Source organism: Cryptomeria japonica, chromosome 7 (genome assembly GCF_030272615.1).
Source record: "Cryptomeria japonica chromosome 7, Sugi_1.0, whole genome shotgun sequence".
NCBI classification, from domain to species: domain Eukaryota; kingdom Viridiplantae; phylum Streptophyta; class Pinopsida; order Cupressales; family Cupressaceae; genus Cryptomeria; species Cryptomeria japonica.
Genome location: NC_081411.1, coordinates 155,670,493 through 155,696,421, shown reverse-complemented (window position 1 = coordinate 155,696,421; position 25,929 = coordinate 155,670,493). Strand labels below are relative to the sequence as shown.

Below are 25,929 nucleotides of genomic sequence, written 5' to 3'. Positions count from 1 at the left end.
TTTCCAAGGCGTATACATGAAATGGATATAATAATAATAAAAAGGGAAAGCATTGGGAAAGAAAAATATCTTTTATGTTAATAGAGATAGTGTTCATGAAGCATTGAAATATAAGATAATCAATGACCCATACTATAAAGATGTAAAGTTAGATGAACTTGCATTAACATCTTTACCCATTGCCTCTATTAACATCTCAGACCTTCTATATGCAACAACTTCAACCACTAATCCAAGAGATGCAAAGTTCACACAATCAGATATTATAGAGGACGATGCATTATAAGTGAACATGGAATCACAATCTTCATTTGTGGCAAATATTCCACCTGCACTTAGAGAGGTTGAAGAGGTGCACTCTTTACTACAACTAGGGAAAGGACGACCAACTCCTACTCCAAATTGGCCACCCATTTCTCCATCCCCCATAAATTAATACACCACTGAAGGATTGTTTGCAATGACATTTCCCACTTTGTTTCCAAAAGGAAGCACCATATTCAACAACAATGCATCAAAGAAATTAAGTTACATGAATATGCTCTACATCTTCTACAATACCATGATAATAGATTTGGGAAACACCCACGATTTAGATACTTCATACTAAACATACTGAAGCATCATCGAATTCAAGCCACATCCTCTATTTTTGTGCAAAGACAACTAGATGATTCTCTACCAACAATAATTTCTGATTTACGCCAAAGACTAAAGGACTTGCCTGATGACAAGCTTGTTGACCAACTCATGCGGTTTACCTCATCAATTCATGGTGCACACCCATTCTGGAACCAGCGTGGAGGAGAGCTCTCAGAAATAGTTATTTAGATTGGTTGTCCAAAACTATTCTTCACATTCAATGCAACAAATACAAAATGGTCAAACTTTCACAGTATCATGCCATCCAATGCACCTACAAAACCATTTGCAGCTTCTAGATGGAGGATACAAAATATAGTTCAAAACCCACACCTTACTGTAGTATACATGCACCACAGATTTACATCATTTTGTGAAGAGGTCTTGGAAAAACTCCTTGGTGCAAAAGACTATTGGTATAGGTATAATTCTTAAACTATTATAATATTGTACTACAACACTTTTTACTTATATTACTCACTAAAAATTCCTTTCGCAGGTATGAGTGGCAACATAGAGGATCTGCACATATCCATGGTTTCATTTGGCTCCATGAAGCACCTAGCCTTGAAAAATTACAATGGAATAACATTCAATCAGTACAAAATGCACTTAACTACATTGATAGATATGCCTTTGCATGGAACCCAAAAACCATTGAATTAAAAAACATAATGATTCACAAATCTCCTATTGATGATCCTTGCTTGATGGACACAAGAATCATAATGACAACAGACCCTTCCACTGACTACAACGAATTGGCAAACTGTGTACAACACCACACAAAGTGCACCCTACAAACTTGTCTCGAAAAAAAAAGGGACATCTCTTGTTTGTCATTATAAAGCCCCTTGGAACATGCAAGAGAATTCAATCCTCTCCAATGATGATAATGACCAACCTAAACATACTCTTGCAAGAAATGATGACCACTTGAATCTTCACAACCCATCTATACTCTCTATTTGGAGGGCCAATGTAGATTGCCAACCTGTTCTCTCAATAAATGCAGTTCTAAAATATATCGCAAAATATGCAGCAAGAGCTTAACATAAATCTAAAACATACCATGCTATGCTATCTCGCATTTCAACCAATTTTGAGCCTGACAAACCTGCCCCAATTGCCTTTAAAAAAATGCTTATTGATACTCTTGTAGATCGAGACATCGGTGCTCAAGAGACTTGCCACTTTCTTTGAAAATGATCACTCTCCATATGTAGCAGGACATTTGTTTCTTTAAATGTAAACCGAAAAAACTTTCTACATTTTTCAATCTCATCCACATCCACAACCATGTCCCCAAGTTATATAGATGCTTATATGGCATGACCTACACATCTAGAAACATTGTCACTTATTCAAGTCACTCAAAAGTGGCCCTTCAAAGCATCTCGAAAGCACAACCAATGGAAAGAACAATCCACACCAGCCATTGTTCGAGTATCTCCACGATTCAGAAGCATCCTCAAAAAATATGAAAAAGCTTTCCAAGCATTTTGTTAGACTCAACTACTACTATACCATCTGTAAAGCGGAAAAATCGAACCCTAGTCGTTCTCCCCTCCCCAACTCCGAGGAGAGAGAAGGGAGATTCACTAGGGTTGATGGTTTTCACTTAGGAGAGACTTTACATTCAAAAGAGGGGTTGAAACCCACAAGATCCAATCCCACGCAATGCAAGATTGGATTCTATATGAGTTTCAAGGGTTAAGACATCAAGGATACCCTCTTTTGTAAAGAAATGTAGATAGAAAGATTGAACTAGGGATGCATGTAAAGTAGGAAAGATTCACTTATAAACTGAGATAGGAATATGATATGAAGCTGCGGACCTGCAATTAGCAGTAAAATATCGAGACGGTGCTGTTCTGCAAATTTGAGTGAAAGTTGACGGAACGATGGCGCCCGACATGCACACGGTCCTCCGAAAAATCCGCGAAACAAAGGTGGATCTGTTCGTCTCTGCACAAGGATTCCAGATCTTCAATTACAGCCGCGTACCTGCAACCTACACACAGAAAAGAGAGGACGATTGGGAGGTTAGGGATGAGGGGTTTGCCTTTAGGTCAAACCCCGGTTTTGGAATTAACCAAGAAATGAGAAATGCTGTAAATGTAATGTAAAACAAGTACTAATACCTTGTTGTAAGGATGTTTGTATCCTTATATGCAAAGGTATAGATGTTGTTGTATGTTGTATGTTGTAGTATGTGATCTCCTCTTCAATGGTTGAATCCTTGTCTTGAATGCAACACCTAGCCTTGAATGGAGACTTAGAATGATCAATTGCTTGAAGGAATGTTTGAATGCTTGAATGCTTGAATGTCGTTTCCACATCTTGTACACATATGTCCTCCCTCCTCAAAATGGGAGAGGAAAAGTAGTTTATATACTTGCCAATTAGGGTTAAAAGACTGATTTTCCCGACCTTAGGGCGACTAGGAAATGTTATTTTCCAATTTGCAAACAAAAAGGCCCGAAGTCCCATAGGAGACCGGGCCCAAAATAGGGCCAGGGACCAGGGCACTGGGCACCATGGTCCTGGGGGACCAGGGCGCTAGGCGCCCTAGTCCTGAAGGACCAGGGCGCTGGGCACTCTGGTCCCACCTCCCAGGACAGCAGGGTGTAAGGAGGGATCAGGCAGGGTGCTGGAAAAATGCAGTTTTTGATGTTGTGGACAAGTTTCGGGGTCTCCATTCAGGTTCCGTGTTGCATCGCCATCGTGAAGACCCAAATGCAGTCGAAATTGCAAGTGTCGCAATTTTAGGACGCTACACCATCCATTTCATAATATTCAGATTGATATTGGTACATCAGATGACCAAGTTATAGAAAAATGGGAAACTTTCTCTTGCTACTACCAACCATGGCATGTGCGGCACACACCTCTGCAACCAAATGAAGAAACTTTAATACTGGAAGTCCACCTATTTAGGAGGACTACATGCAAGAAGATATACCTAATGAACGACAAATCTTATCAAGTCTATATCCAGGCCTCCCTATGCACATTGATGAAATTGACATGCTTGGTCGACATGGAATTGACCTCAACCATGATTGGGGAGAGGTTCATGTAAATTCACAAGAATAAATAATAGACACTACTTTCATATACTCAAATCGGCCAACATTTCAAGCTCCCTATGATCTCAATCAAAATACCCAACTTCACCTATCTACTGAGCAAAAAAAAGCATATGATATAGTTGTTTCACACCTACAAGCCACTACTTTGTAGCCGCCACTTAAGATAATTTTTCAAGGAATAGCTGGAACTAGAAAGTCTCACTTGATTAAAAGCATCAAGATCACATTGATGATCACAACACCAATTGGCCAATCACCACTACTACTTCTTGCACCAACAAGTATCACATCATTCAACATACAAGCATCAACAATTCATTCTGCCTTGAGAATACCAATAAAAGAAATGACCCCCTTACAAAGATAAACGCTAGCAACATTCCAAGAGAGTGTGTACTTCACTCGATACATTCTAATAGATGAAATGAGTTTCATTGGCCCAAAGCTACTATAATAAATTGACAACAAATTATGTGAAGCATTCCCAAGCCAAAATCATATCCCATTTGGAGGACAATCAATCATGCTATTCGGTGACTTAGGGCAGCTACCACCAGTCAAAGATATCCCTATGTATGCTTCAACTTCTTATAGGGGAATATTGTGGCATTCTTTCACAACAATTATAACTTTGAACAAAATATTTCGTCAAATTGGAGATGATCCAACACAAATTAGTTTTCGTGCCCTTCTCTCAAATTTATGAAATGCAAAGCCTATAATTGCAGATTGCCAACTTCTAATGTCACTATCAAGCTCCTCACTCACAACTGAAGAGCAATCTCATTTCTCACCCCCCATACATCTATTTACAATGAATGAAATGGTGTCTTCACATAATAAACGTATGTTGTTATCTCCAGCAATGCCAGTAGCATTATCCATAGTAGAGTAACTTAGGGGATCAACATGCTCAAATCCAGAAGAAGAACAACTTGAATCTAACATACTCCTATGTATTGGCCAAAAGGTTATGTTATACTCAAATTTGTGGGTGGAAACAGGGCTTGTAAATGGTGCACTTGGAAAATTCAAAGAAATTGTATATAGACATGGAGAAAGACCACCTCAACTTCCATTATTTGTTGTTGTTCGCTTCAAAAATTACAGAGGACCAATGTGGGATCACAATAAACCAAAAAATGTCACTATAACCCCTGTGAGTCATGGTGTTCACTGTCAAATACCACTAAAAATGGCATGGGCATTAACTATATACAAATCATAGGGGCTCACACTCCAACGAGCAACAATCGACATCGACAACATTGATCATCAAGGATTGACATTCATAGCTACCTCAAGAGTTCGTGACCTCGCAAGTCTTCGCATACACCCCACCTTCACATTCAAAATATATTCACACATGCAAACCAACCCATATGTTGCTCATCGAAAACAAGAGGAGGAGCGATTGCTAGCATTATCAAATACTAGTTCTACAAACACAATCTACAAATATTCAATAATCAATGTTAAACAATCAAGCATGTAACAAAAGTTGTACAATTTTTGACTTTCTAATTATATCTTGTTTTCATACTCTACAAGTACAAATTTTACAATACGATAATTTCCCTTACTCGTAACACCATTGTATTATTAGTTACTTCCAATTCAAAAGAGTTTGCAAAAATAATTTGTACAAAAAAAGGAACATTACTGTGTTAATTGCATATATTGTTCAAGGTCCAAAACTAACTTAAATACAATATCAAAGATATCCTCGACGTACCCATTGCACACTAAGGTGCGATTCCTAGTTATATTTTTAACATTTTCTAATTTTATTTTCTTATCTTAATAATAGATCATAAAATTTGTTCTCAAACTAAATGTCCTGATTATATTTTTAACATCTTCTAATTTTATTTTCTGATCTTAATAATAGATCATAAAATTTGCTCTAAAATATTAATCAGAAAAAATTCTACATAATTCAAAAATTTAAAAACACACATATCAAAATATTATGATTATATTTGATTACATGACTTAAAAGTACTTAATTTTATTTTATCTTAAATTTTCCCAAAGAAACTTAGCGCAGCACCATTTAGGTGCCTGAAAACCAAATTTTCAAGAGTAGTTATGATTTTAGAGGTTTTGTATGCTGCTTGTCGACGGGATTTTCTAGCTCCTTTAAGGTTCTGTGATTCCGTGCTTTGGATCGTGCCACATGGCAGGGCCAGACGGCAAGGTCATAGTCCAGGAGCTGCAGATTTTTCTGGGTGTCACTGTATCAAAACCCTCGTTTACAACCCTAAGCCCTGAGTAATCTCCCATACTATTCTTTTCAAAAAGCCCAGGTTTGAGTACCAGAAATTGCCAAAAGGTGTTAGAAAACCTACCCAACCAGTTGCAGTACAGGATAATGTAGCCTAACTTAAAAAGCAGGGGCAGCAGGGGATGGAACCTGGTTCTGATTCGGAAGAGAAGCAGAAGAGAGGAGAGTGATTTGTTTAAAATAGGGATTTAATCATATGTTTTCTTTTTTCTTTTGATTAATTCCAAGTGTGGTTGTGGACTGCTTTAAAGGCGGTGTTGCGCCTTGAACCCTCGCTTACAACCCTTAAGCAAGCCGCAAACCCTAAGTAACCTCTCAGACTATTATTCCCTAAAAGCCCGGGTTTGAAATTGCAAGAAAGGATTAGGAAACGTAGCCAACCAATTGCAGTATAGGATGATGTAGCCCGACCTAAAAATCGCATCGTTACTTTTTCTACTGTGGCTAAAAATTAACTCTGGGGCACCACAGGAGGGATGTTCGTTCAGATTTGGAAAAGAAGCTGAAGAGAGGAGAGCGCTACGAGAACTGAGTTAAAATGTTCGAGGATTTAGAAATCCCTTCCGTAGCTTGTACTGTAAGTAACATAGGATGTAGTTGTGATCAATTGGTATTTTCAAGAGGGAATTAATTATATGTTTACATATTTCATTTGATTAATTCCGAGTGTGGTTGTGGGCTGCCTTAAATGCGGTGTCGGATCTCTTGAACCATATCATCAAGATTTATGAACATGGACGACATCGTAATGTAACCCTGTTATCTTTAAACCACAAACTGACCAGAACATCTTGCCTGAAATAATGTCTATTTTTCACATTATAAGAAGCCCCTCATTACAGCGGTATCCATCTCGTGCTTAGGTTAGGGTTAGGATTAGGATTAAGGTTAAGGTTGGATGACATGGATGTTTAATGTAAAGTGGAGGAAGGACCTCATGTCCTCAATAGAGTATTAGAGTTTGGTTTATTCACACACAGTATCTGTAGAAGGACGACCGAGGCTGATGTGCATTCTTCTATTGTTAGTCTTGGTTTTATATGGACCTTAGTGTGTGCAAAAAATAATTTGTTGCAAAAACTAGCCTTCACATTAGCTTTTGTTCAACATAAAACTCGGACCATAGAGTGTCTTGTTCAAAATAATTTTTAATTGCACAAAGAAATGTTTAGGGAAAGGAAAATCTTTTGTCAAAAGCATCGGTATGTTAAGCAATTGTTCAAGTTTTATCACACTATTGCGTGTCTTGAGTTGAAGATATTGTGTACCTAACAATCTGAGACAGTTAGTTTTGATTTTCCTTAATTTTGCATTCCATGTGAGTGTAGTTACCTAAGTGATCTGCATTGGGTGCCGTCAAATATTTTTGCCTGCGTTTAACTTATTGATTTACTAGTAATAAAGATCACTAAAGTAAGTACTTTGTTTTATCGCGATGAGCTAAATGAGTTTTCAGTTAAACTAAATGGTTTGCATGAAACAGAATCATGTGTGTACTGTGTACAGTAATATCATTTCCTCATATATGCTGAAGAGTAAATGCAACAATATTTGGTAACAAGCAGGCAGTTGAGACTCGAATTATAAATGGTTCTCCGACGATCATTTTCCCAACATTTAAATGTTTCAATGTTTATGTAATGTTCTCCCAACAAATGCTTTCATTAAGAAAAATCCGTTTTTGTGTTTTTAATGTTCCTTTTTTTTCCAGCAAAGGCTCTGTTTTACCTGTTAAATTGTTTGATTTGAGTTGATTCCCTTCTAATCGTTTTCTAGATGTTCCCAACAGGTTGAGTGGAATGCATAAGTACTGCTCGTACCCATTCCATCATCTTTAGTGTACAAATCCAAAATCAGGGGTAGGCACTGTCAAGCTTAAAACCTTACCAATCACATCAGAATAGTCATCTTACAATTATAATAAGATTCATTCAATGAGGGGTTAGAGATTCAATTTTTTTTGGTGCACTTTTTCTTATTGATTTTCTCAGAACAATTATCTCTGAAGTTCGAACTTTGTTTTAATGCAATGAACTTATTGGTTTTTCAGTTAGCTAAACAGTTTGTATGGAGCAGAACCATGTGTGTACAGCAATATGATTTCTTCATATCTGCTGAAGAGGAACTGCAATAGTATTTGGTGGAAAGTGGGCAATCGAGACTCAAATTATAATGGGTTCTCTGATAATCATTTTCCCAACATTTTAACTTTTCAAGGTTTATCTATAAGCTTTCCGGATGATTGCTTTCTTTAAGCAAAATTTTCCTTAATGTTTTAAATGTCTCTTGTTCTCCAGCAAAGGCTCTGTTTTACTTATTAATTGTTTGATCACCTTACAATTTTCTATTAGGCATTCCCAACTGGTTGAATAGAATGTATAATTACTACTAATACTCACTTCATTGCCATTCGTGTACAAATCCAATGACAGAGATGCATTCAATGGGTGGTTAGATTGTAATGTGCCTTTTGGGGTTTTTCCCTCTAGTGCCTGCGCAATCTCATTCTTCATTTGTTTATGTTGCAGACTGTTTATAAATATTCTGCTAATATGAGTATGGACATTGAGACCCATACAAGCTCTTGTGAGCAATTACTAGAGACTAATACAAGCTCTTTGTGAGCAATACACCAGAATTCACATATGGAAGACCAAGAGTCACTGTTTAGAAATTCACTTTATTTAGACACCCAAAATTCACATATGGAAGACCAAGAGTCACTGTTTAGAAACTCACTTTATTTAGAAACCAACCATGAAAGAATCAAGTGTCTCAACTTAGAATTCCACATTAGATGTTTTGATGGGAATTTGGACCTGTTTGAATTTGGTTCTCCACAATGAGAACTCAATGCTTTAACCAATTAAGCTCAATCCTTTGAACATTCAGTCTCATTTGTTAATTAAATGAGTTATTATAAATAGTAAATACTAAGAGCATTTTTTAAAATTAGCTTGCACCTTCTTGCAAGGAATTCTCCAAGGTATGGAGAATCTATTAATATGCTTATTACATTTTTTTGTACATATGTAGTTTAGTAATTAGTGTAAGCTTACGCATTTTCTATCATTCTATAACATTATAGGAGGGATTGCCAGGCATTTTGCTTTAATTGAATGCTTATGATAAAATGTTTGTTTTAATTGTTTTAATCAACAAGACTTCCTTTGCAATTTAGAGCTTGCTTAAGTAAATAGATGGGTACCATAGAAGGAAATCAGGGAAAAATCGTTGTTATTCACGAAACTTCTAAGATGCTGATATTTTCCCTAAAAAAATGCAATTTTGTTTAAAAATTGTTGAACAGCAATTTTGACTGGTTTTTTATTTTTTGTGATTTTTTTGAATTTAATCATGATTAATTTGAAAAAGGGTAATGTGGGTTTGACAAATTTTAATATTTATCATCAGTAGGGTTTATATACACACATTTTGCAGTGTTTTCATATTTCTTCCGTCTTCTTGTGCTGTGATGACTCCACGCAACAGCACTGAAGGGCTTTTCTCCTGCTCAGCTCCTGTTAATGCTTTTTCCCTTACGCATCTTTAATTGTTGACAAAAGACTTAGGTCACAGTTTGGAATTGTTGATGTTTTTTGTATAGCATTCTGAAACTGATATCTTTAAGAAAGTTTAATGTGAAGTAATTATAGTATTTGAATTCTCACTATTATATTTGTTACGACCAATAAAATTCTTTAAAAAATGGAGTTAAATTAGTAATTTTACTAATTTATATAATTTTTGAGAGAGATTTTTATTTTTATGGTTAAAATTGATGAGGGAAACTGATTTTTTGCTTTTAAAAGGAAAGACGTGAATTTAGAGAAAGCCAGCTAGTAATCTTGTTTTTCAGAGTTGAGTCATTGAGTTTTCTTGCTAGTTTTTGACAATTGTTTTTTACAACTCAACAAGTTTGAGTCTTTGACTCGTGTTCCACATGAAAAATATGGATCAAGCACTCTAAAAGCTCTGGTTTTTTGGTTTTATAAGCATTGTTTTTGTCTTTTATAAAATTACGAAAATGATGTGTGCCAGGAAGGTCTGAGTGACTTTGAAAATCTTCAGTTGGACTTGGTGGCAGGGCCTTTACCCATCAACCCCACCCTGTTTCTCGATAGGGAATGGACTAGGGGTGCTGCCTTCATACCTCGTGAGCGGCACTACCTGTCGATCCATTGGGGGATCATCCTCAAACTCCCACCAAACTCATTTGATACATTTTGTACCTGTATTTTGCATAAAAATTATGATTTTTTTTTTTAAGTATTCTTTAAGTAGTAATAAGTTGGAATCCAGACTTTTTAGAATCTAAAATCCATCTTAGAGAGAACAAAATGCCACTACAATACTACAGGGCCGTAGAAAAGGAATAGCGGAGACAAACTTGAGGGAATAACTACAAATTAATATTGTATTTATCATTCTGGAAGGTGATTTTTACTAGAAATTGAGGTTGTCTGCTAATAAGTTTTAGTTCAAAGATCTAGTGGTTGTATCCAGCAACAAATAACCATCGGATCTACTTCTACTATTCAACTGCAAATTATAATGTGACTCAGGGATTCAGTGGTTGGCTTAGCTCTTAGTGCAAGCCCCTGGTTCTTATGTTTTTGGAAGCTTGTAGGGATATGCCTAGACTTTCAGCCTTGATATTATACAAGTATGTTATTAAGTGATCTTCTTCCGTTAATCATTCAGATAAATGAATCGGGGATAGTTGAGATTGGGCAACTAATACTAGGGACATTGTAAAAATCCAATTTTGTACCCTAATGTGGATCAGATTCGAAGTTTTGTGAAGTTTAAAGTTCGAATGTCTATTTTCTGCAATCAAATAGCTTTGTACATATGTGACTTAGCAAAATTTAATAGCTATAATAGGCAGGATTTATTAAGTAAACTAAACACCTGAGTCCTCACGTATATCATGATTATTATGGATGCAACAGTCCAGTCTAACAGTATCATTATGTTAAGCTCTGGACTTTTTCCTTGGAATCTTCAATGACATGATATTTTAATGCTTCTTACTTGTGCAAGTTGAAATGCTTGTTTATCTTAACAGGTCACAACTGAGAACTAAAGACCAATAAGAGAATAAAGCAAAGTTCATAGGATTTTAAATAGGCACACACATTCCTACTTTGATATTTGATAATTGATCGCCAAACTCTTAATTTTATTTTGTTTCTTTTAATAGGTTTTTCTTCCTTTTTCTCTATTTTTTCACATTTTATTTGTGTCTAATTTTTACCCCATATTCGATTTTTATCCTTATTTTTTTGGAAAAATCTATATACTTTCGATTTGCCGAGTTTTTCTACAAAAGATTTGTGCTGCTGTGTTATTTACAGCAATATGACTTTTTCTTCTTGGCGCAGATGAATTGTTCAGTGCTTTGTGTATTCGTGGATATGATCATGAGGTTAAATCAATATAAAAAATATGCATGTTCATACCAGTTGGGTCTCGTGTCAAAATAAGTATTCTGGTTACTATGATAAAAAAACTCTTCTATTTTTTGTATATGCTAGTATGATCATAGTTGGGTTTTATGCCAAAAAAATTTGGTGACAAGGCTTTCGTCTTAAAATTCTACCCTCCACCTTTGTATTGCCTGCTGGAGGTTTTGCGATTGTAGTTGGGTTGAATGGTTTTCAATTTTTTATTTACTCTACTACCACCTTATGGATATTGACTTTCAAACCTCTTCGTATGTGCAGCAACTGGTATCAGGTAAAAACTAAATTTTGCAACCAATATAAGAACATGATAATTTGTTTAATTATATATCTTTGTGTTGTGAAACTGCGAGTAATGAATTTGCTATATTAAAAGCTCTCTACATGCAAAACCATTTGTTTACAGAGATATGACTTTTCATATATGCTGAAAAGAGTTTGAATTTTGTTGAGGGTGGATGGGCAGTCTAGATTTCATACAATATAAATTCTTTCGTTGAAAATCATTTTCCAAACCTCTAAAGCTATTTGAAATTTTGAATTAATGGATGAGATGTAAAAAGCTAAGTTGCTGAATTGGGTACGGAACGGACTTGGCTATGAAATGCTGTACAGCAGAAATTTTTTTGGGGGTTTGGTATATTTTTGGTACGTTAATACAAATATATATATATAATTTTGTGAACCTTTAAAGTTATTTGAAATTTTAAATTAATGGATGAGATGTAAAAAGCTAAGCTGCTGAATTGGGTACAGGAACGGGCGTGGGTATGGAATGTCGCTATGGCAGAAATTTTTTTTTTTGGGGGGTTGGGTACATTTTTGGTACTTTCATTCAATATATATATATATATAACTAGAATCTCATAATAGATAAGTTTTGAGTTCACTAAACAGCACTGTAGGTCTTAAGAATATCATGAAGATCAAACCAGAATCACTATATCACTAAACATTTCGGCATCTAAAAACACATACATTTTTGGTATGTTCATAAATATATAACTAGAATCTCATGATAGATAAGTTCTGAGTTACCTAAACAGCACTGTAGGTCTTAAGAATATCATGAAGATCAAACCAGAATCACTAAATCACTAAACATTTCGGCGTCTAAAAAGGCGAACCCTGAAGAATCCTGAATGCATCGACGGGAGATTATTTTCAGAATCCGATTCCAGAATGTTACATACCCAGAATTGCCCAAGAAATCCCACGATTTAGCTACTTTGGTAAAAAGTTAACTGTTTATTTTATTTTACCATAATGAGTCAAACGAACAAGTCTTTTGTGATAGTTGACACAAATATATTTCTTTTATTTGTAAGCTTTGTATGGATGATCTACAGATGTTTCGCCACATGTTTAGTATTTTCCTGTAATGCACTTTCTCTTGGTAAGGCAGAACCATGTGCAGCAATATTAATTTTCACGATAGTGTTGAGAACAAGCAGCAGCTGAGAGTCATTTCAACTTCATATTGATGCTTTACCAGTACTTTTTTGGTATTTTATAACCTTATCTAGGGCATCGATTGTGATTTAATTTAGTTTTTGAATGCCAATGGACCAATCTATTGTCATAAACAATGTCCGGGTTCACGATTTATTTAATTTAACTGCTCTTGTATTGTTGATCTGCAAGTTCTTTCCCCTACTTTCATTGTATTACTATATTATACTGGATAGACATCATAAACTCATGTATGTTAATGGGTTAAATTGTTAGAACTGAAGATTTTTTAATGATGAATGGGAAGATAAAAAATTAGAATGATCTAAAATCACGTGTAGTGAAGTGACAGTAATGTGCTATAGTTCAAAGATGAAAAGTTAAGAATCAACTTCCAATTTGATTTTCTGACATTTATCGTCTACTTCTTTTAATCCATTTCAAAGTAACATGGAGTGCAACAATTTTGTAGTTTATGGACATCTATATCCATTTAAAAGTTAAATGAAGTGTCACAATTCTGTTTTTGATTTCTTGGCCTCATTCAGTTCAAGCTTGTCTTCACACAGTTTTGGGTAGGATGTTTGAACGCACAGAGGAGAAAAAACGTATGCCTCATCCATTCGTTGTACGATGGTTGAGCACTACAGAAGAGGTTTGAAACCCAAATCTTCCCTTATCTTACTTATGGAAAAAGCCTATGCTTCTGGTTCTCTTAAAGTTTATTGGCGTCATATTATTTGTTAGTTGGTGTGCACTTTGTTTTTCTTTTTGTTGCATGCTATCCTATGCATACATTTGGTACATCTATAATGGTTCCCAACCCATTGTTGCTGGTATTCTGCTCAAACATATCCAAAAGTCTTAGTGCGTAACAATTGAAAACATTTTATCGCATTGCAGCTATCTTGCGCATTGGAGAGTGCATTCCATGTGAAATTTCAAGTTAGTTGATAATTCCCGTTAGTTGATATATGATTAAATTTGTGTCCCCATCTATCACTTCGCTTTGGCTTTTCACCTGTGTATTCTTTGTGTCCTATTTTTTTCATGTCATGCCATGCCTAGATTATCTAAGCACTTCCACATAAAATTTCCAACTATCTAGTATATGTGCTTGCTTCTCATTACATCACGCAATGTAATTCGCATGGAAAGCAAGTGAGTTTAAAGAAGCACGAAACCCCCAAAGCGCAGTCTTGCAAGAATCGTTTTTTTTTTAAATTGAAACAATGCAAATAAGTTGACCAGCAACATAAGCAACTAATATATGGACACAAAATGGACCAGCAACATGACCATCAAAATGTGACATTTAAAAGCTCATCAATAACATCAAGCAAGCATCGATCAGCATTCAATATTGCAAGAGAAGTCTTAAACATTGTCCCATGCAAAACCTTCATTTTACTAAGCAATTGTGTAAGTTGAGATTTGATTTGTTGATTTTGGAAATCCATCTTTAAATTTTTTTAACCTCAGCCTATAGTTGAGAAAATAGATAAGCAAGGCAATAGGAAACATCAAAGTAAAGCTTTAAAAAAGCAAATTCCTAATGAAGTTGAGATTCGATTTGTTGATTTTGGAAATCCATCTTTAAATTTTTGTAACCTCAGCCTATAGTTGAGAAAATAGATAAGCAAGGCAATAGGAAACATCAAAGTAAAGCTTTAAAAAAGCAAATTCCTAATGATCATTATGATTATTAAATATAGTTTTATGCCTATTCCTTCTTGAATGCAACAAAATAACATGTTTAATGCCATTAGCAATGGTATTAGTATGTAAAACTACCTCGAGAAGGGCCTATTTCTAATGTAATTAAAAACAACATTCCACTATATTCCACTTTTCCATTAGAAATAGGCCCTTCTTGAGGCAGTTTTACATACTAATACCATTGCTCATGGCATTAAACATGTTATTTTGTAGTTTCCTATTTCTAATTTTGTAGTTTCAGTGAAAAATTTTGGTCAAAACATTTTACTAAAATTTGGAGATGAAAAGCTAGTTCGTATACTCCCATCACTTGAAAAATTCTACATTCCAAACTATACATTGTGGACAAATTGAAATGCATGATGGCCTAAGGCTTAACCTTTTAATTATCCTTTTTGTCATAAGCAAGAAAACATAAGGCATATTTTTGAGAAATGCCAATTTGTTAAAATATAGTGGAATGTTGTTTTTAATTATATTAGAAATAGGGCCTATTTCTAATGTTGTTTTGGCAACATCAATCTTCCTCTTTTCCAAGGGATATTTATGGATTAAAGAATATTTCTTTACCTTCTTATTTTCCTAAAGTCTTCGAGGCCAAGATTAGTATCTCCAACCTTCTTGCATTTTGTCACAATCTTGGACTCTAGTTTTGATTCTTTGTTATTGAACTTCATTTGCGCCTTTCTAGAAATCCCTCCTTGAGTTCACATTTACCACTTGAAAATCAAGAAAAATTTCTAATTTAAAAACAATAAGGGGGTTGGATGTTTGTTCCTAGCTCTGAGTGCAAAGTTTGAAGAAATTTTCAAAGAATAATCCTTAGTAAAATTTGGGAAATTGAAGCATTTGCCCGTAAAAATGCATTAAAAACCAAGATGATTTTGAATGAATTTGAAGAATCTAAAATGAAAGTTCTTGTGTACTTTTGGAGAATTAGAAATTCCAATTGAAAAATTGAAAGAAATTTTGGAATTTGAATGAAAATATACCCTCAATCCTTAGTAAACCTAAGAATTTTGATAAAATTCCCTAAATTGCTTAAGGAACCACTTTCAACTTTGTCTTCAAGCGTGGAAATTGGCTTTGAAATTCTCTCGAAAGATGTCTTGAAAATTTGCAATTTCGAACTTTTTCAACACTTAGCCAAAACATTCTAGAGTTTTGAACCTTCTCAACGCTTAGGCAAATTTTACCCCATCCTTTTTGGTTGAGCTTTATCTTGCTTCTCATATCTCATATTTAACCAAAATTTTGACTTTTTCTCTTCGAAGACTGTGCAAATTTCTTTTTTTATTTCATCTTTTTGCTTTAATCATCTTTCCTTCAACACTCTCTTTCAACACTTGGGTGATTTCTTTTGCTTCTATCCTTTTTTGCTTTATTTCACCTATACTTAGTTAAAGTCTTCTTCTATCCACCAAGGGCGAACTTAATGATGCTTGGAGGAATTTTCCATGTCCCAAGGTGGACTTTGTATGTGTTCAAGGAACTTCCTTATACCTTGGGCAAACTTCATGCTTGCCCAAGGAGTTCTTCATGTTTTGAGGGCGGACTTGGATGTTGGCACAAGAATTTCATCTCTCCATAGGCGGAATTTCTTCTTGATCGAAAATTTTCACCATGTTGCCACTCACTTAGCCAAATTTGTCACCATCGTCCTTGGGTGGACTTCATGTCTTGCTAAGGAAATTTTCACCAAGGGGGGGCAAACTTTGTATGAGCAGAAGGAATTTTCCCTATTGCCAAGGCATTCTTAATGCTTACACAAGGAATTTTCACCTTTGGAGGGTAGACTTCACATGCTACAAAGGAAAATTCACCAAGGCTTCGGCATACTTGCTAGCTAATCAAGAAATTTGCCCTTGGATGGAGGGCGGAGTTTGCTTGAGACAACAAATTCATCCATCTTGAGGGTGGCCTTCATGTGCAACAAGGAATCTTCTTCATCTTGAACAGACTTGGTTGGGAATCGAGAAATGTTCCCAATGCTAGGTGCCAGACTTCATGATGCCATTAGGAAATTTCCAAAAGCATGGGTGGACTTCATGTTGGTCCATGGAATTTTCCTTGTTTGCCAAGGCGAAGTTGGAATGAGAATAGGAATTTTTCCAAGTATGGAAGGCAAACTTCATCATGAAACAAGAAATTCTTTCATGGATAGGCATTCTTCATGATTTGGACAAGGAATTCCTCATTTCAAGTTCCATACTTAGTCAGTTTTTGTGATCTTCAATTAGCTTTTGGAAATTATCCTTTGGATTTGAAAGTGATTCCACACCTAGTTTATTTTGGATGAACTTTCTTGACTTGACATTTTCAAACTCAATGACCACTTGTGACCTCGAAAAAACAAAAAGCAACTTTCTATTTTTAGAAAGAAAACAAGTTCCTGGATTGGCCCTAAAATGTCAAAAACAAAACTTTCTAAATCTAGAAAAAGCGAAAAAAACAAATTTCCTAAAAAGTAGGAAGTTGTTAGAAGTGACTACGGGAAATTGTAATTTTACTCCTTCAACTTGTCTGAGCACATTTGTAGCATCAGAACACCTTTTTGACCACTCCTCCTTATTGATTTTGATGACTCCTTCAAATTTCGAAAAACTCGATTCATGTGTAGAGGTGAGAAATCAGAGACAAAATCCCAAGACGCCAAAACACCACCATAAAAAGCAACAACAATGGGGTCACCATTTGTAATGGGGCAATGTGTGATTACGTCACAACAAGTAGGAGTACATAATTTCATAGCTAGAGCTAAAGGATGTAGACATTGCACAAAAATAAAATGTATTTTATATTTGTTGCTTATGTTGAATTGAGATTTTTGATGGTATGCAAAGGTAACCAACTTATTGTAAGAAAGTCTCAAAGATCACCAACTTTGCATTCTCGTTTTAAGTAGATAATACGAGTGATTTGGACACCTTAAGGAAAAGGGTTAAATTTGATAAATAACATGTTTGTTCCACCAAAAAGATGAGGTGGAGAAGATAAATCTATGTTGGAGCGAGTTTTTCTCCATATTAGAAGAAAAATATGTTGCCAAGTCTTTTATATCCATTGAATGGGAAAAGAGGCCTCGATTGAATTAAAAGGGGCATGAAGAACTTGCCATTGCACATGCTGCAAGATACTTTGAATAGAGGCAAGATCAATGTAATTTTGCATAAGTATCATCCATGGTTCATTCCAATGGACAACTCTAATAATCCATTTGGAAGTGAAACAAAGTCCTTGTGTTTTTGGATCTATTAGCCCCTAGCAACCTTTACATTTAGGCTAAATACAATGGATCAATGATGTGGATATAAATGTTGGCCCAATATGGAAAGCTAATGTACTGAGAGGGGAGGGGTGAATTAGTACTTCAAAACTTTTTTTCAACAATATCTTTACTGTTATGCATAACCCAAAACTCTTGTAACATAACATAAAGCTAAAACAAACGAATAACAATCATACATGATTTCACTCCATAACACTTATATTTTGTTTATGCAGAAACTCTTGGTTAGAGAGAAAAATTGCGGTGGGGATGGCACCCACAGCTTCACTACTGCAATAATAAAGATTGCTCGGTTAGAGCTACATGTTTAGCTATTTCTAATAGCTTACCCTATTAGGAGTATCAAGATCTATTAGATCTACCTTACTAAAGGATTTTACAACACTTATTCTAAATGTTGCACCTGGTTAAAGGCTTTACAATTTATAGACTTTGTTAGAGTCTTTTACCCTGTTAAAGGTTTCTCTACAACTCAAAATATTACAATAAAATCAATACAAATATCTACAACTTCACATCTGAAATGTTATAGCAGATTCTATGTGCTCAAATAAGATTACCTTGCTTACAGCATACCTCGGTAACCCATAAAGTAACTCGGTAAACCCTTCTGTTTACTCTGTTCTTTGACTGTTTTGTGAAATGCTTCTCGGTGACCTTTGTGCCTCTGACAGTCGTATTACTCAGTGCTTTCTTATCTTTTACACGTCTTTTGTTCATACACTCATTTTTTTCATATTTTATCCTTAATCCATGTTGTATAAATAGATCTCTTATGTCGGTGATCAGGTTCATTGCTTCGATCTTACAATCATGATTTATCGAATGAATAACCATGCAAAATATTTCATTGGATAAATGACCTCAAAATCATACAGAATCTTGAAGTGCAATTTCCAATGTGATAACGGCTCTATGTTCCTCGATCTTGTAACACGTTTCCATATGAGTGTCCAAGTTCAATGAATCTGGTAACACATTTCACTCGGTGTATCATCTTTGCTACTCGGTAGTCATATAATGTTACTCGGTAGACTGCTCGGTGTATACTAAGCTCTGTGACTACTTTCTTCTATAATCGACTGTTCTGTACATACCGATTGAATATTTTAGTAGTAGTAACCGATTAGAGTATATAGAATGACTTTGGACATAAAACCAATGGCAACTTAATAAGTAGTAACAATCTCCCCTTTTGACATTAGTTGAGATGTTTGACAAAACTACTTTCAAAGTCATAACTCAAAATCTATATACTTAAATTTTTTTGACAAAAACTGATAGTATATACATTTGTCAATGAAAATATTTAAATATACTCCCCTTATCAATATACTGTACATAACTCTAATTTTGTATGCTCGGTGATCAATATTCTGTATTTATTGCTTGGTTTATTGCTCAGTGATCACTGTCAAAATTAACTGTTCATAAGATACTCTGTTTTGCTCGTATATCTGTTCTGCTCGGTATACTCCCCCTGTATACTACACTCCTTGTTTTTGATACTTTGATGCTATATCACTCCCCCTTTTTGACAAACATCAAAATTTAATTACCATTCGGTGGTGGCAACTGGTCAAAAATGGATTTGTACTTTGTTTGTCCGTCGGTAAGAGCGGCAGAGAGGGTATTCTTGACATTGTCCATAAATGAATTCTGAGCTGTAATGTCAGCTAATAGTGAAATTAGTCCATCTAATGTGCTTCCCTCTTGCTGAGTGGATAGGGAGGTAGCCTTGTGGATCTGTTCTTGGACGGATGAAAGATGAGGAATGAATAATGTTTGAAGTGCCATTATGTCCATCCTTATCTTGTGTTCTTCATTCCTGAGTTCCAACTGTTGAGCCATGAGCTTTTGCAACTTTGTATAGAAGTTCTGAATAGAATTGGGCTCAGTGGTCAACTTCCTTGAGAGATTGGTGATCTCTTTTTCAATCACGTCCATTTTATTTTTAATGTCCTTAATGAATAAAGAGAATGTACAGAGTTTTTGAAATAAATAAAGAATGTGCTTGAGTTGAGGGGTCAACTTAGCAATAAATTTGACAAGTTTAACTTTGCCAATAGCTATAGCCTTCTATACCTCTTCAATCATCCTAGCAATGAGCTCCTTGTCCTTTAATTTGCTCAAATATTTCGATGCATCTACTCCAGATATCTCTATCTTGGTTAGGAGTTCATCCAGTTGAACATGGATGGCTGCATCAGTTGTCACTGTAGCTTCAGGTAACATATCGGTTAAGAGTGCTTTCACCTTCTGAAGTACTTTATTTTTCTTTTGAATAGCCATTTGCTTCTCTTGTTCGGCTTTGGCTTTGCATAGTTCACCGAAATCAATGAGTGCTTGCCCTTTTAATTTGGATATATCAACATTTGGCAACACTATTGGTTTTGACAAATCAACTTTGAAACTATGCTTTTTCATCTTCTTTTCTTTACCTTTCACTGGTTGAACTAAGACAATTGCTTGTGAGGCCGATTACTTTAGCCTCTGATGTGTCCTTTGGTGCCTCTATGCTTGGTGTCTCGGTTGCAACATTTTCAGTGCTAGAAGGTGCTTGTAAGGTCTGTTTCCTGGTGGCTTGGGAAGTACCTTTTCCTTCTGTAGAATTGTGAACTTCTGTGCCTTGTTCCGTATCCTGAGGGGCCTCGATTGAAGTAGGTTGTTTGATTGGAGGATAGGGTTGAACTTGTTCCAAAACTGATTCACTGGATACAAGTAGGGCATAAGAATTTCCTTCTATCATTTCCTGGTCAGGTGCCTCAGTGTCCATGATATCTTCATCAACTTGTATAGTATTAGCAGGGTCTTGCTCGGTGACATCAACTATTTCAATTTCAGCTTGCTCACCAGCATCCTTGATGTGAAAGATTTCCTGCCACTTTTCCTTGGTTTCTATCTCTACTTCCAGATAAAGTCCATTCATCAATTTTAAAGCTTTTTGCTTGACTAGGAAGCTTTTGTGGTAGTTTTGCAGATTTTCTTTGATCTCATCTACCGACATGTCTGGAAAGAGATGTACCAGACTTCTTTCTCTAATCTGTTTTTCCGAGTCCATTGCATATTTCCACCTGTTATCAATATGCACATACAATTCTTTTGGAAGAGAATTAGATACTTCCAATGGGACCAATCGGAATTTTAGAAGTGTGCAGATGATAGCTTCTTCAATTTGTCTCTTTTCTGCATCATTTCTAGATTCATATTTAACATATCTGAAGGATCCAAATCCACCATATTGTTTCCGATTAACACAAAAAATTTCAACACTATGTACATTATCCTTTGTACTCTTGACAATCTGAAATTTGTTTTTGTCCTCAGATTCAGTATCACTAGACACTTTAGCCAAAATGAGTCTCCAAGTAGATTTCTTGTAAGTTTTTGTTACCTTAGGTGCAGCAACATTCTTTGGCTTCTTACTCGGTGAAGCTGCTAATGCTCTTCTATTAGGTCACTTTGCTAAGGGAGTCGGTGATACCTCTGATGTATCCTTCTTCTTCCTTTTCAGAACTTTACCTTTAGGCAATTTGGTGCTCAATGTAATAGCTGCCTCCTGGGCTTCAAATTCCTCTTCGGTGACGACTAGAGTGCCTTTGTTAGGTGTGGAGGAAGAACCTTCTCCAAATTTCTCTGTTAATACCTTGATCATTTTTGTTGCCTTCCTTGTAGCCTTGGGTACTACAATGCTCATCTTTACTTTCTCTTTAACTTCTTCATATGTTCCATATCTCAGCTCGGTAGCATGCCTTGGTAATGTTAGAAAAGCATCTATCTGCTGTTGTGTGATGTCAAAATCAATCTCATAACCCATAGGTGGCAAAGATTGAGTTCTTGGTTCCACAACATTCACATAGCAATAGTCGGTGTCCACTTCAAAACATATGTCATCCTTGTATTTTTCCACTAGCTGGGGTGGAATTCTATGCCTGTTATGCATCTTCTCTTGAAACTTGCTGAAATAATCATCCATAATATCATTAAAATTATCACCTAACTTCTTGATGAAGTCTTTGATTTGATGTGTGATTGGTCGGTGTAGCTCCCAAACTACGTTATTGACTGATGGAAATAATTTCTCAAAATAGAAAAACATGCATACCAGAAGTGATCCAAACTTCAATGTATTCGCCGAGTTGTTCTTCTTCAGCTTCCTTATGGTATTCAGATTCTCAAACAAGTTTTTCAACAATACCTCGCATAAATCAATTTTCATGCCTTTCTTCACAATTTTGTATGCTAGATCAACTGCTGCACAGGGTACACTATTTTCCCTTGCCGATTGGAAGAAACAATAACCTATTACTCTAATGGAAAACTTCAGCTCTGCATTTGTCACATTGTTCAGTTTCAGTCCTCTGCAATCAGATTCCACTCCGGTTAAGCTGATCAATTCCTTCTGTGATATCATTTTCTGAGCTCGTGCATGATCATAGATAGGGTAACTGGTGATCAAATGAATGATTTCCTTGGTAATTTTGAATGGTTGTTCCTCTAACCACATGAAATTATCATGAACTCTGCTTAGAACAAACTTGACCCACTGGGGTTTAAATACACGGGGATAGGTTAGGGCTTCAGTCAATCCCTTGATTCTAATGTGTTCGAACTTGCTATCCAATTTCCCATCAATGCACAATTCATCATATGTATCTTTGATTTCAACATGACCGAGTTCCTCAACACGACATTTGGTGAAGAATCTGAAATCCTCAACTAAGAAAACTCTATCCGGAATGAGTGAAAATGCAGTTTTGTCATCCGGTTCAGATGCTACTTTGGGAGTTAAAGAGTATTTTAGTGAGGGCTTTTCAATATTCTCAACTACAATGGGCTTCTGGATCTTAGGTGCCATTGCAGATTTCAGATAAATTCTAACAAAAGATTCTTAGGGTTTGAAGACTTTCAAACGGCAGACGCTTTCCTCTTAGCAAATATGAAATAGAAATTCTCAACAGATGTGATCGGTAAACTAGCTTGACAATGTGTTGAGATTGATGTGTAAATACCTTGAAATTCACTTCGAAGGAGGTTTGATCGCCTTAGAATCGCTTGCTCTGCTCTCTTGAAAAGTTGGTAAGTGTAAAATGACCGCGTAAATGCATAATATACCTTATCGGGCTTTCTGCAGATTAGGTCAAAAACATTAAATGCACTCGGTTCCACTAAACTGATTTACTTTCCTTTTTGCGCTTTAACTAAGTAGCCAGACTTCCTGCATTTACCAACTTGACAGGCTTCCTGTATTTACCGACTTGACAGGCTTCTTGTATAGTGCTCAAAAAGACTTTATAAAATTTCAGATTTTCTAATACATCTTAGCTATTCAGATTTTTAATTAAGTACATACTAAAATAGGAACTGTTAAGATTTAACCTTTGAGAGAATGCAGTCCCTTCATACTTTTACCGATTAATTTGGAATAGGTGCACCTAACTTGGTAGGTAAGGTGCTTTCTTCATTTGACACAATTTCCTTCTTTCTCCAAATCATCTGTAATTTGCCTTTTATTTCTTCACTATCTCCTCTTGGTTGATCTTTGCAATCTCCAGCCAAGTGTCCAACTTTATGACAATGAAAACATGCCATACCAGAATTTCTCCATGATCTTCAGTTTTTCATTCCAAATCTTATAAAGCAGTTGGCATTTATATGTCCATATCTTCCACAACATTCACACCATATCCTTGTATTGTAATCCCATGGTACTACAGAATACTATTGGTAAGGATCTATGTGAGTTCAGTAGCCTCTAGGATTTGCTCGATGTGCAGACCACATATAGTTCTTTTTCTTATACCAACACTTCTCGATACTATGTCCATATCTATTGCAGTTTTTATAAAATCCTTTGAATTTTGCCTTTTGATAATTGCTAGCAGACTTTGTCCTACATTGGTTAGATGTATGACCATATTTATTGCAATTGTGACAATAACCATTAGACTTAGTGACATTCGGTTGCTTACCTTTTCTGATTTGGCACATATTAGCAGTATGACCTTGATTTCCACAATAGTTGCAAATAGGCTTCTTTCCTTTGATATTCTTCTTATTTCCAACTTGCTTTGATGATTCTCCTCTCTCGGTAGTATGGATTCCATTCTCGGTAGAGTCGTTTCCTTTGTAACCGAGTCCTGCATCTTTGTTGGGTCTTCTTGTATTCAGTTGTTCATCCAACATCTTTGATGCTTCATAACTCTTCTTTAGTGTTTCTTTGGATTTCTTCTCTATTTCAAGTTCATTGGTCAACCTTGATATTTCAAGTTTCAATGCTTGATTCTCATCATCTTTTAGATTTGCTTCATGACGTGCATAACCTACTTGATCTGACAGATTTTGTTGAATACCAGTCAACCTTGTGATTTCATCATTCTTTTCAGATACTAATGCTTTAAGCTGTTGATTTCCTCTTTCTAGATCTCTTACTTTATCCTCAGCTGTCCTCAATGCATCAAGATTTTCAGTCATCTGTGTGTTGAATTGTTCATGTTCTCTTTTCATTGCTTTTAGCTGATCAGCCAGTGCTTTGTTCTTTTCCTTCAATACTTCAATCATTTCTTTAGTCTCTTCAGACATACTATTCTCAGATGATGTCTCAATTTGTTCCACTAACTCTTGAGAGTCTTGCAAATCACTAGATAATCTTCTTCTGACTTTCAATGATTTTTGCATTTGTCTTTGCATGTCTGCAATCACTTGATTTGCATGATCCAACTTTTCTTGCAAATACACAATTCTCCAAGATTGTTTATAGCCTTCCATTGATAAGATCTTTCTCTTTAGGCTGTTAAACCCTTTTCCAAGATTGAAGCTCTAATACCAATTGTTAGGCCCAATATGGAAAGCTAATGTACTGAGAGGGGAGGGGTGAATCAGTACTTCAAAACTTTTCTTCAACAATATCTTTACTGTTATGCATAAACCAAAAACTGCTATAACATAACATAAAGCTAAAACAAATGAATAACAATCATACATGATTCACTCCATAACACTTACATTTTGGTTACGTAGAAACTCTTGGTTAGAGAGAAAAACTGCGGTGGGGATGGCACCCACAACTTCACTACTGCAATAATAAAGATTGCTCAGTTAGAGCTACATGTTTAGCTATTTCTGATAGCTTACCCTGTTAGGAGTATCAAGATCTGTTAGATCTACCTTGCTAAAGGATTTTACAACACTTATTCTAAATGCTGCACCTGGTTAAAGGCTTTACAATTTATAGACTTTGTTAAAGTCTTTTACCCTGTTAAAGGTTTCTCTACAACTCAAAATATTACAATAAAATCAATACAAATATCTACAACTTCACATTTGAAATGTTATAACAGATTCTATGTGCTCAAATAAGATTACTTTGCTTACAGCATACCTCGGTAACCCATAAAGTAACTCGGTAAACCCTTCTGTTTACTCTGTTCTTTGACTGTTCTGTAAAATGCTTCTCGGTGACTTTTGTGTCTCTGACAGTCGTATTACTCAATGCTTTCTTATCTTTTACACATGTCTTTTTTTCACACTCATTTTTTTTCATATTTTATCCTTAATCCATGCTGTATAAATAGATCTCTTATGTCGGTGATCAGGTTCATTGCTTCGATCTTACAATCATGATTTATCAAATGAATAACCATGCAAAATATTTCATTGGATAAATGACCTCGAAATCATACAGAATCTTGAAGTGCAATTTCCAATGTGATAACGGCTCTATGTTCCTCGATTTTGTAACACGTTTCCATATGAGTGTCCAGGTTCAATGAATCTGGTAACACGTTTCACTCAGTGTATATCAATTCGGTGTATCATCTTTACTGCTCGGTAGTCATAGAATGTTACTTGGTAGATTGCTCGGTGTATACTAAGCTCTGTGACTACTTTCTTCTATAACCGACTGTTCTGTACATATTGACTGAATATTTCGGTAGTAGTAACCGATTAGAGTATATAGAATGACATTGGACATAA

The 25,929-nt window shown here is 35.6% G+C and overlaps 1 long non-coding RNA gene and 1 other non-coding gene across 2 annotated transcripts; both read left to right on the top strand.

The window, feature by feature from the left end:
• Positions 1–5,777: 5,777 nt before the first annotated feature.
• On the top strand, positions 5,778–13,130 carry LOC131078263 (uncharacterized). The gene is made up of 2 exons (XR_009113758.1): positions 5,778–7,883; positions 8,075–13,130. It is a non-coding gene; the product is annotated as an uncharacterized LOC131078263 (long non-coding RNA).
• LOC131078297 (small nucleolar RNA snoR135) lies at positions 8,080–8,229 on the top strand. The gene has a single exon (XR_009113762.1). It is a non-coding gene; the product is annotated as a small nucleolar RNA snoR135 (small nucleolar RNA).
• Positions 13,131–25,929: the final 12,799 nt, after the last annotated feature.